This window comes from Phyllobates terribilis, unplaced genomic scaffold (genome assembly GCF_046119375.1).
Source record: "Phyllobates terribilis strain yellow unplaced genomic scaffold, ASM4611937v1 Scaffold_1__5_contigs__length_1240528914, whole genome shotgun sequence".
NCBI lineage: Eukaryota > Metazoa > Chordata > Amphibia > Anura > Dendrobatidae > Phyllobates > Phyllobates terribilis.
This window is the reverse complement of record NW_027362761.1, coordinates 873,577,217-873,590,658: the sequence shown is the minus strand read 5'-3', so window position 1 is coordinate 873,590,658 and position 13,442 is coordinate 873,577,217.

The following is a 13,442-nucleotide window of genomic DNA, read 5'->3' as shown; positions in this document are numbered from 1 at the left end:
CAAATTCAGCCATTTCCGGCTTCCATTTACATTTTGTTGCAGTGTGTCAGCGAAGCTATTCACATGAGGTCATCGTCAAGAATAGTATTAGTAAACTACAGACCCGCTATTTAAAACCGTGGTTCTCCATCAGATGTATCATATATAACTGCGTTCCAAATTCAGCCATTTCTGGCTTCCATTTACATTTTGGTGCAGTGTGTCAGAGAAGCTATTCACATGCGGTCGCTGTGAAGAATAGTATTAGTAAACTACAGCCCCACTATTTAAAATTGTGGTTTTCTGTCAGACGTATCACATATAACTGCGTTCCAAAATAAGCCATTTCTGGCTTCCATTTCCATTTTGTTGCAGTGTGTCGGTGAAGCTATTCACACGAGGTCGCTGTGAAGAATAGTATTAGTAAACTACAGGCCCGCTTTTTAAAACCATGGTTCTCCATCGGACATATCACATATAACTGCGTTCCAAATTCAGCCTTTTCTGGCTTCCATTTACATTTTGTTGCAGTGTGTCAGCGAAGCTATTCACATGAGGTTTTTGTGAAGAATAGTATTAGTAAACTACAGGCCCGCTTTTTAAAACCGTGGTTCTCCGTCAGATGTATCACATATAACTGCGTTCCAAATTCAGCCATTTCTGGCTTCCATTTACATTTTGTTGCAGTGTGTCAGTGAAGCTATTCACACGAGGTCGCTGTGAAGAATATTATTAGTAAACTAAAGGCCCGCTTTTTAAAACCGAGGTTCTCCGTCAGAAGTATCACATATAACTGCGGTTCAAATCCAGCCATTTGTAGTGAACGTGGAAAATATTGTCCTCCATTTAAAATGGTGTGTGGCAAGGGATCGGGGATATGGTCGTGATGGTGCATGCAGAGGCCGAGGCCGTGGCCATGGGCAAGCTGAAATTCTGTCACAATAAACATCCACATCTTGTCGCTCGACCTTCCTGTACCATTTGCTAGGGGACCGCAGAACAACACTAATGAACACAGAGTAGTGTCAGAAGGTTGTTGGATGGATAGCAGATAATGCTTCCAGTCACTTTGTCACCACCACCACCACCACCCTGTCTTTGACACGGTCAAGTCTCAGTAGCTGTGAGTCTGGACTGCATATTCCTCACCCTGATCCCCCTTCCTCCCACCATGCCGAGTGCCTGGAGACAACTGATCCCACACTTGGACACTCAGAAGAGCTGCTCACTTTTCCATTTATAGATTTGGGCCTCACGCCCGGCGAGCTTCAAGCGGGTGAAGAGGAGAACGCGTGTAGCGATGCCCAAATATTTGAGCAGCTACGGTCACACGAAGGCGATGGTGGGAAAGTGCAATTACTGTTGCAAGAGGTGGATGATGATGAGACACAATTGCCAGAAAGTCAGGAGGAGGACCAGGGTGGACCAGGGTGCGGAAGTGGAAGACGAGGTGGTGGATGATATAGTAACTAACCCAACCTGGTTAGGGGGGGGACATGCAGAGCGAGGACAACAGCACACAGGGGGAGGGAGGCGTAGCACCACAATAGGCAGGAAGAAGCAGTGTGGTGGCCGCAGACACAAGGTGGGAAAGCGTTCCCCGTAATGCCAACACGACAGCAGTTGCCAGTACAACTGTTAGGTCTTCCCGAATCTGGTTGTTTGTTAAAGACTCTGCAGATAACCCAAAAAAGGCCATTTGCACCACCTGCCAGGCCAGCATCAGCATGGGTAGAAAAACTAGCAGCCTGACCACCACCAGCATGATCAGGCACATGGCAGCAAAGCACCCGACTAAGTGAGCCGAACCCCAGGGTCCAGAAAAAGTGTCTGCGGGTGAGACCACTGCTTCTTCCGCTGTTGTGCATGCACATCAATCCTCTGTCCATGGCACATGCGAAGATGCCTCCTGCCCTGCACGTGTCGTTGCACACTCACAACTAGCACTATCAGCAAGCACGTCTGCATCCTCGTCCCAGCGCAGTTCAGTTGTCCCTACCCCAGTCCTTGGAACGCAAGTGCAAATACGCAGCCAATGCCCCACAGGCTACACTACTAAATTTCCACATTTTGCGACTGCTTGCGCTCAAAATGTTTCCTTTTAGGCTCGTGGAGACGGAAGCTTTCCGCAACCTGATGGCAGCAGCCGTCCCTTGTTACTAGTGTTGAGCCACCCCCGTAGTGTTCGAGTTTGGTTCGGTTCGTCGAACACCCGTGTGTTCGCCGAACTGTTCGTCGAACTGTTCGTCGAACACCTTCGAACACCGTTAAAACCAATGGCAGGCAAACAAAAACACATAGAAACACATAGAAAACACCTTCAAAGGTGTCCAAAAGCTGACAAACTGCTCAGAAGACACAACTAACACATGGAAAAGTGACAAGTACATATAGTCATGCGAAAAGAAAAGAGGTGGAGGAGTAAAAGGAGGGGGAGACACAGATATAGGCATGTCATGCCCTTCTAAAATCCAAAAAGTGAGAAGCCGAGACGGCCAGTCCGCTCCTGCCCGTGCCACCTCCGTGTCGCCGGGTTTGTGCCAGAGCCGCGGTGAACCCTGACGGCCAGCCCCCCTCTCCCAATACTGGTGCCTGTCCGCTGGTGGGTCGAGAGAGCCCCCCTGTGGTGGAGGCAGCTCTAAGCTTTTTAATTTAAATTGTCCCTCTAATTTGAATGAATACACTTTAAATCCATTTACAAGGATCTATTGGAGGGCAAGTCTCATGCCAGCAGCCGCGTAATTCCAGCTCCAGTAACGTCCACTAAAGCTGCTGCAGTTAAAAAGCTTTTATAAGGATCGAGCTCGGCTGTCCACCGCAAGGCATCCTAGTGCCAGTCCCAGCCCCTATGCCTTGGGGTGCCTCCTGATGCTCTTCACTAAGTATCCCGTGGTCCCGAAGCATTTCCTTTGAAAAAATTAAGTGTCCAAACTACAGGTGGTGTAGCTTGCTTAACAGCCGGGATAATCCGCTGACTAGCAGACACTGCTACTAGGCACAAAGTATTTCCTGGGCTAGATGCAGTTAAAAATTTGTAAGTAGATACTCTCGTTGGATGCTGAGAAAGCATTCCATAGAGTCTCCTGGCACGCCATATATGATTCTCTTAAAAAGCTTGGGGTAGGGGTCTAGGGGACCCTTTTATAGCCAAAATCACGGCCCTGTATCACAATACGTCACCTAGGCTGAAGATAAATGGAACTGTAGCACCGAGGGCTCGGTTGCTACAGACGTATTGCACCTCACCAAGAGGTGTGATATCTCACTCTCAGATAAGGATGGAGTGTGGATCAGGACCCGACACCTGCATGCATTACACCACATTGCCGTGGGGCAGGGCGACCAATATGCCCCTGAGATGGGCACGACAGTCCCTGTCCCTGGCTGGAGTGGGGGGAGGGAACACTGAGGAAGGGGAACCCTGCAGTGCAGGAGCAGGGAGGAAGCAGTTCCTGGGTGCATTGAGAAGGGAGTATAAAAGGTGGGCACCATCTTAGTTCAGTGCAGAGAAGTCTGAGCAGAAGTGGCAGGGAGCAGGGGCTCTGCATGAGCTCTGCTCCGGAGGCGGGCCTAGTAACAGAGGCCCAGGCCTGCAAGAGGGAGAAGGAAGGAAGAGGAGCAGAGAAGGCTCCAGGAACGAGGAATGAAGGGATCCCAGGGGTGCGGACGGGCGAGTCGCCACCGCACGCCCGAATCCACCTGCGTGGAGGGGTCAGGCCAAAGGGGGAGACCGGTCCCCGAACTAGTGGAGGCAGGAAACGACCCTCAGCTAGAAACCGGAGGCTCTGACATTTTATGTGGCGCAGCCCCTTGCTCCACCCGCTAGGAAGGCACCACATAGGGTCAGGGAAACTGGCGTCAAGTTTACCAAGAGGAGGCCCGAGGCAGCCGGACAGAAGTGTTGGTAAGAAAGGCCAGACAAAGGACACACAAAGGGGGTCCTGTGAAGCGCTCCAAAGTTATCTGGGAGTTGTCTGAGCCCCTCACCTGGTGAGCACAGTACGACGTGGGCAGCCGTTACCTGCAGACGTGGTCTGGATAATAAGAACTGTGAATAAAGGCCCTGAACTGCATCACTGACTCCGTGTCGTTACTGCTGCTGCCCTGCACCATCACCCCCATCCTCCGCATACACTGCCCTGAGGCTATACTCCTCCCGTGGGGAGTTATGCTACGCTCTGCTGCACCCACAACACCAGCCTTAGCGGTCTGCCCTGTAGCGGCGGTTCACTCTGACCGCAATCCACGGGTGGCGTAGTCGGACATTTAAACATCAAAACCACATAAATAGTTCCGCCACTGGTTTGACCGCCCTGAGCCACGGAACCGGATCGCCGCCACGAAGACTACAACCACCAGCATCCACCAAAAAGGGTCCGGCTCCGGGTGTCCCAAGGCCCAGGGGGTGCGTCAGAACATTTTCATCACCTTTCACAATCACCAATGGGACAAGGCAGGGATGTCCTCTGTCCCCTCTCTTATACATCCTAGTGACGGAGCACCTGCTCTCATCAATTCGCCATAACCCCAATATTAGGTGGATTGAGGTGGGAGGCACCGAGTACAAGTGCTCTCTATTTGCTGATGATGTCCTAGTATATATCACTCAATCACATATATCCATCCCTGCTGTTATGGCTGAAATAGATCACTTTGTTACATGGTAAAATTTTAAAATCAATGCAGCGAAGTCTGAGGCCCTCGATGTCTCCCTCCCTAAATCCATATAGGATTCCATCCAGTCCAACTTTCCCTTTGCCTGGCCCTCACAGGGTATCAAATACTTAGGAATTCCTATTCATAGAGACCTCTCCCATCTATGTTATCTTAATTTTGGGCCCTTTATTGAACAATTCCATACAGACCACGGTTGGCAAGTTAGAACTGTAAGATTCACTACGTGAACCACTGGTGTTTTGTGGAAAAGCACATGTACACCGCGTTCCAAATTATTATGCAAAAAGTGTTTAGGAGTGATAAGGGAAGAATTTGTTTGTTTGTCAGTTAAACTCATTGATGGTGATGTGTGTCAGGGCTCTTTATATCACTGTAAGCAATTGCAGACACCTGTGCTAATTAGTTTGGCAGGTGTGTCCAATGAAAGGCAAGACTACTTAAGAAGGCTCTCTCACATTATTAAGCAGCCTACATTTTCTGCCAAAATGGGAAAGAAAAAGGATGTGTCGGCTGCTGAGAAGCAACAAATTGTGGAGTGTTTAGGTCAAGGCATGACTACAATCAACATTGTGCGATGATCAGGATGAAGTGTCTTGGCAATCAAGAAGTATGTAGCTGATTCACAGTACACACGTGTGCGTGCTGATAAGGGCAAATTGAGGACTCTTTCCTACAGGCAATTACGTCAGGTTGAAAGAGCAGCGGCAAAAAAGCCTTGTCATAGCAGCAGACAAGTTTTTGAAGCTGCTTGTGCCTCCAACGTCCCCCGAACAACAAGATGCAGGGTCCTTCAGAGGTTTGCAGCTGTGCATACGCCATCCTGTCGACCTCCTCTATCCACTTCACACAAGCAGAAACGGCTCCAGTGGGCCAAACATTACATGAAGACTGATTTCAAAACTGTTTTGTTCACGGATGAGTGCCGTGCAGCGCTCGATGGTCCAGATGAATGGAGTGGAGGATGGCTGGTTGATGGACACCCCACGCAAACACGGCTACAGCGCCAACAAGGAGGAGGTGGAGTAATGTTTTGGGCTGGAATCATGGGGAGAGAGATTGTCGGCCCCTTTAGGATCCCTGAAGGCGCTAAAGATGAACTCCATAATGTATGTGGATTTTCTCAAACAGCACTTCCTGCCATGGTTCAAGAAGAAGAACCGTGTATTTCACAGCAAGATCATTTTTCTGCATGATAATGCACCATCTCATGCTGCACATAAAACATCTGCATCTCTGGCTGATATGGGCATAAAAGGGGACAAACTTATGGTGTGACCCCCATGCTCCCCTGACCTCTACCCCATTCAGAACCTTTGGAGCATCATTAAAAGGAGTGTCTATGATGGCGGGAGGCAGTTCACATCTAAGCAACAGCTCTGGGAGGGTATTCTGTCCTCATGCAAAACAATTGAAGCAGAAACCATCCAAAACCTGACAAATTCAATGGACGAGAGAGTTCAGAAGCTCCTTTCGAACAAGGGGTCCTATGTGAAAATGTAACATCACCTAGAATAAAGTTTTGAGTTGAAAACTGTTTGATTTCAGTTTCTAACAACCTGCTAATGCTTATAATTTCAAAAATGACCATTTTTTTGGTCTTTATTAAAATGAAAAGGTTGATCGAAAAGTTTGGGGGATCTAAGAGTGTGGCAACCCAGTAGTCATGATTACTTCGAATTCTGACAATATGAGGGTCATGCTGCAGGTAGTGCAGCAAGAAGGCACTTATGTGTCTTGCGCATCTCGGAGCCCCAAAATTATTTTCCGGGCTAGATGCAGCTAAAAATTATTTTTAATTTTAAATCTGGTGAAGCTTATTATAGATGGCCTAATAGGATCAGTGCTGCACACTGCTACAAAGCCCAAATTATTTTCCAGTCAAGATACAGATAAACATGATTAGTAATTTGAAAGCTTAAAACGGTTGGTAGGGTGATTTTAACCAATCATCAAGCTTTTACTCTCCCCAGGATGACACAGGGGTAGAAAAGTCGTTTCGGATCCATGATTTGTTCATCTTTATGAACGTGAGTCTGTCTACATTATCAGTGGAGAGCCGCGTGCGCTTATCTGTCAGCACACCACCAGCAGCGCTGAACACACGTTCAGACAGAACGCTGGCTGTGGGGCATGACAAGATCTCCAAGGCGTAAGTGGCTAGCTCCGGCCATTTATCCAGATTGGAAGCCCAAAAAGAGCAAGGGTCCAGTGACACAGTCGTGGCTTCAATGTTTACTTGGAGATACTCCTGTACCATCGTCTCTAGGCGTTGACTATGTGTCAGACTTCTTGTCTCCTGTGGCCTTGCAAAGGATGGGCTAAAAAAGTGGTGAAATGATTCCGCAAAATTGATGTTACCAGCAGATACTGTGGTTCTGTTACGGTTTGAGTGCTGAACACTTGACGGTCCCACGGTTGGCAAGTTGGAACTGTGAGATTCACTACGTGCACCACTGGTATTTTGTGGAAAAGCACATGTAAGATTCTGCAACAGTCTCTGCTGATACTCCTGCATGCGTGCATCCCTTTCTATGGCAGGAATAATTTCTGCAAATTTACTTTTGTACCGGGGATCTAACAGTGTGGCAACCCAGTAGTCAGGATTATTTCTAATTCTCACAATTCGAGGGTCATGTTGCAGGTAGTGCAGCAAGAAGGCACTCATGTGTGTTGCGCATCCAGGAGCACCAAGTCCCTGTTGTGTTGGTGGCGAGGTAACAATCATGCTTCCTTCCTCTGTCCTCTCCCCCCAACCTCGCACAACAGAAATGTGATCAAGGTCTCCCTCATCTGATGAGTCTTCCATCAGTTCGTCCTCCACTTCTTCCTGGGCTCCTGCACCTTCCTCACTAGTTTGGCTGCTACCATGCGCCCTGGTAAAATCATCTCCCCCACCCTCACATGCCTGCCGCCCTGGTGCTGCCGACCGTCTGGACCTTGCAGATGTTAGCCCTTCCGCATACAACTCCTCCTCCTCTACTTCCTCCACCTCCTCTTGTGCCACCACCTGACTCCGAATTCTGTTTAACATGTGCTCCAGCATGTAAATCACCGGAATAGTCATGCTGATAATGGCATCGTCAGCACTAAACATCTTCGTCGCCATTTCAAAACTGTGCAGAAGGGTGCATAGGTCCCTGATCTGAGACCACTCCTCCAGCGTGATTTGCCCCACCTCTGAATCTCGTTGGCCCAGGCTATACGTCAGAACGTATTGCACCAGGGCTTGTCGGTGCTGCCACAGTCGCTGCAACATGTGCAGAGTTGAATTCCACCGGGTAGGCACATCGCATTTTAGCCGGTGAAGTGGCAGGCCCAACGACTTCTGTAGAGATGTAAGTCGCTGAGCTGCGGGATGCGAACGGCGGAAGTGAGCACACAGCGACCGTGCCCTCTGCAGAAGACCATCTAGTCTGGGATAGTGGGCTAAAAATTGCTGGACAACCAGGTTCAACACGTGAGCCATACAAGGCACGTGTGTGACATTGCCCCGGCGAAGGGCCGCACCCAGGTTTGCAGCATTGTCGCACACGGCCTTCCCTGGTTTCAGGTCCAGTGGAGACAACCATTCATGAAATTGGTTCTCCAGAGCTGACCACAACTCCTCAGCTGTGTGACTCACATTTCCCAGACATTTCAATGTAAAAACCGCCTGATGACGTTGAGCCCTACTGCCAGCATAGTAAGGAGGTGTGCAGGATCCCTTCTGCGCAGTTAGAAAGCTTGTGGCATGACCAGACAGGCTTTGGGTGCAGGTGGAAGACCGAGAGGAGGTTGAGGAGGCAGAAGCAGTGGAGGAAAAATGACATAAAGAGGATTGACGCACAACTCGTGGGGACGGCAAGACTTGGACAGCAGCCCCTTGTCCTGCTGTCACCATAGTTACCCAGTGCCCAGTCAGCGACATGTAACGCCCCTGTCCATGCCTACTCGTCCAAGTGTCTGTGGTGAAATGCACCCTGTCACACACAGAGTTTCTCAAAGAAGCGGTGATGTTGTGTGCGACATGCTGGTGGAGCGCAGGCACACCTTTCTTTGAGAAGTAGTGCCGACTGGGCATCTGGTACTGGGGCATTGCGACGGACATAAGGTCTCGAAAATCCTCTGTGTCCACCAAGCGGAAAGGCAGCATTTCTGTAGCCAAGAGCTTGCAGATGGTGAAATTCAACCTCTTAGCTTTCTCATGGCTAGGAGGAAATGGTCTTTTACTTGTCCACATCTGAGGGACCGAGGGCTGGCTATTGTGCTTAGACGGGGTTGATAAGGGTGTCCCCGGCAAACTGCCGGTCTGTGAGGAAGATGCAGGCGGACATGTTAGGTTGCCTTGATCCAAAGGTGGTGCTATCGATGTCGGACAGCGCTCAAGACCAGCTGGTGTTACCACCTCCAAAGAAAATGATGACCTGCCAATCACGCTGGCTGTTGCGGGTAAAGAGGTGGCAGGTCTGCGCCCCAAAACAGGTGTGACTGCTGTCCCCCCAGTCACAGAGGATGAAGAGGCCGCGGATGCACAAGATATGGCAGACGGTGGTTGGCCCGGCCGGCTAGACCGCATTGTAGCACACTGAGCTTCCCACTGCAACTTATGCTTCATGTCCATGTGCCGGTTCATGCATGAAGTACTCAAACTATGTATTTTTTGGCCTCTACTTAGCTTTTGCTGACAAATGTTACAGATAACACGAGTTGGGTCATCTTTATCGATCTGAAAAAATGCCCAGGCTATGCAAGGCTTAGCACCCATGCGACCTGAAGAGCCACCACGACTTGTGGTGAGAGGCAGAGTTGTGTTTGAGGATGCAGTTGTTGACGTGCTTCCAGTACTACGTCTCTGTCCAAGAAGGCGCAACCTGACCTCGTCGTCACTAGCATCTTCCTCCACCTCCTCTGCTGACCTCATCTCTTGGCTGACTGTGGGTTGACAGTAAGTGGGATCTCCGACCTCATCATCATCACCCTGTGCGTTATCACACCCGTCGTCCTCAGAGCCAACCTGTTCCTGCCCTGACAAAAAACTAAAGTTGTCGCTCCAATCAGGTATTTGAGTCTTATCATCGTCTTCCTCATTGTCTCCACCAACAGGAGTTACAGTTTGGGAATGAGGGTCTACATTATGGTCAGAACCTTCTGCGTCTGGTCCTGGATCCGACTCATAAAGATTTTGGGCATCAGTGCAGATCATTTCCTCGTCTGGATTCACAGAAGCGCTGGAGTCGACCTCTGATTCCCAGGCTATAGTATGAGTAAACAGCTCTGCAGACTCAACCATCTGTTCTACCTCATACTCAGACGGGCAGCTGGAGATTTGGGAGCTGTGAGGAAGCAAGTGCGATTTGGGCGACACCTTTGAGGACTGGAGTATTTGTGATGTTGAAGTTGATGTGGAGGAGAGCCCACTTAAAGGAGCACTTGATATCCGTTGAAGTACCTGCTGTTTTTGTGCCTCATCTGGAATTTGTAGCGATTGGCGTGGCCGTAAGAAAGGGATCTTATCACATTGTCCGCTAAAAGAAGTAGACATTTTAGTTTGGCTGGAAGATGGTCTTTCTTCTGCACCTACCCCACGGACACAACCTTTTTTCCCCTTCCCAACACGCCTATTCCCCTTTCCACCAGCAGCAGGCCTTTTTCCACTCATTTTGGTGGTTAACTAATTCACAACTCTGGAGTTGTTTGCACAAAAAAACAATGGATGGTAACCGAGCAGAGCTGAGTGGCCAAACTGTGGTATTAGGCCAAAACTATTGGCTGGGTTAGATGCAGAAAAAAATTATTTTTAATTTGCAACCTGATGGAGGTCAGTATAGATGGACTAATAGACCAAGTCCCACACACCGCTAGAAGCCCAAATATTTTTTCAGAGCTAGATGCAGAAAATTTTTTTATTCAATTTGCAACCTGATGGAGGTCAGTATAGATGGACTAATAGACCAAGTCCCACACACTGCTAGAAGCCCAAATATTTTTTCAGAGCTAGATGCAGAAAAAAATTATTTTTAATTTGCAACCTGATGGAGGTCAGTATAGATGGACTAATAGACCAAGTCCCACACACCGCTAGAAGCCCAAATATTTTTTCAGAGCTAGATGCAGAAAAAAATTATTTTTAATTTGCAACCTGATGGAGGTCAGTATAGATGGACTAATAGACCAAGTCCCACACACCGCTAGAAGCCCAAATATTTTTTCAGAGCTAGATGCAGAAAATTTTTTTATTCAATTTGCAACCTGATGGAGGTCAGTATAGATGGACTAATAGACTAAGTCCCACACACTGCTAGAAGCCCAAATATTTTTTCAGAGCTAGATGCAGAAAAAAATTATTTTTAATTTGCAACCTGATGGAGGTCAGTATAGATGGACTAATAGACCAAGTCCCACACACTGCTAGAAACCCAAATATTTTTTCAGAGCTAGATGCAGAAAAAAAAATTTTTTAATTTGCAACCTGATGGAGGTCAGTATAGATGGACTAATAGAACAAGTCCCACACGCTGCTAGAAGCCCAAATATTTTTTCAGAGATAAATGAAGAAAAAAATTATTTTTAATTTGCAACCTGATGGAGGTCAGTATAGATGGACTAATAGACCAAGTCCCACACACTGCTAGAAGCCCAAATATTTTTTCAGAGCTAGATGCAGAAAAAAATTATTTTTAATTTGCAACCTGATGGAGGTCAGTATAGATGGACTAATAGACCAAGTCCCACACACCGCTAGAAGCCCAAATATTTTTTCAGAGCTAGATGCAGAAAAAAATTATATTCAATTTGCAACCTGCTGGAGGTCAGTATAGAAGGACTAATAGAACAAGTCCCACACACTGCTAGAAGCCCAAATATTTTTTCAGAGCTAAATGAAGAAAAAAATTATTTTTAATTTGCAACCTGATGGAGGTCAGTATAGATGGACTAATAGACCAAGTCCCACACACTGCTAGAAGCCCAAATATTTTTTCAGAGCTAGATGCAGAAAAAAATTATATTCAGTTTGCAACCTGATGGAGGTCAGTATAGATGGACTAATAGAATGATGCTATGCCCAAAAGATTTTACTTCACTAGGTGCAGTAAAAAAATTGGTATTCTATACACAGGTGGTATATCTTGCAACACAGATAGGCTACTCCACTGACTAACACACTCTGCAATAGGCCAAAAAGGATTAGCTTTGCTAGATTCAGCCAAATGCTGTGAAAAAAACTTGCACAGCACTGGCACAGACCTGCCTGGCAAAAACTGATAGGAACTGATGTAACCTAGTCCTGAAAAGGACTCCAATTACAATTAGTCTTTACTCCCACAATCTATCTATTTAAGAGCACAGACCTGCCTGATAAAAGTCGTAGGAAATGCTGTAACCTAGTCCTTAAAAGGACTGCAATCACAACTATTCCCTACTCCCAAGCTATCTGTATATTTGTGCGAAAATTGGCTTGAAATTAACAAGGTATAGCGCACACAGCAACAGCGGTGCCGTCTAACACGCAGCTGCAGCAGTGAGAAAATGGTGGCGACGGGGAAAATGGCTTGGTCTTATAGGGCAAGGACATGTGACATACACTGCCAATCACACATGCCCTTGCTTGTGTGAAAAAAAGCACTTCGCTCCGTGTGTGCGCTGCTGATAGGCTGACAGATTGCACCTCCCCACTGCAAATGCGGGAAAGAGAAAAAAAAATGGAGATCTTCATTGTTCCTGCAGAGATCCATCCCCTGCCCCTCCCCCCGCCCCGCTGTACACTCAAACTGCGTATTAACATTAATTTTCATCATTACTGAGAAAAAATCCAGTTATGATTTTGGTGCACGAACAGTTATCGAACATAACCTCGAACAGCCGAATTTTTCTCAAATTGTTCGTGTTCGCCGACCGGCTCGAACACCGCCCAAAACAGCTCGAATTTGAGAAAGGCGAACAGTTCGAGTAGAACAACGCTCATCTCTACTTGTTACTCGATCCCCAGTCGCCAATATTTCTCCTGGTGTGCCATTCCCATATTATGCGAGCAGGTGTCCCACAACATTAGCCGTGCCCTCAAGAATGCAGTTACTGGGAAAGTCCACCTAACCACGGACATGTGAATAAGTACTTGTGGGCAGAGACGGTACTTCTCGCTGACAGCACACTGGGTTAATATAGTGGAAGCCGGGACCCAGTCGGGGATTGCAGGCCCTAGGTCAATCAGGGTTGCCCCCACAGTCTACAGCTCCTGCACCTCATCCTCCTCAGCCTTCTCCTCTTCTTCAGCCTCCATCTCCGAAATGACCACATCAGTCACAAGCTGGAAGCACTGAAGCAGTGCCTCGGCCAAGCGGCAATAGGCTGTGCTGAAGCTAATATGCTTATGTGACAAACTGCACAATGCTGAAGAGTTGGGGACAGCTCTGAAAGAGCAGGAAGAGCTGTGGCTGACATCTCTGACCCTACAGCCAGGCATGGTCACATGTGACAATGGCTGGAACCTGACAGTGGCTTTGAAGCGAGGCGAGCTCACATTCCATGCCTGGTTTATGTGCTTAACCTCGTGGTTCAGCGGTTTCTCAAAACCTACCCAGATCTGCCGAATCTGCTTGTCAAAGTACGCCGCTTGTGTGCCCATTTTAGAAAGTCAGCTACAGCTTCTGCCGTCCTTGCTGTACTTCAGCAGCGTTTGCAGCTTCCAGCTCACTGACTGATGTGCGATGTCCCCATGCGTTGGACCTCTACATTGCAGATGTTGGGAAGGATTTGTGAGCAGAAGATGGCAGTTGTTGACTACCAGCATCAACAAGGCTCTCGGTATT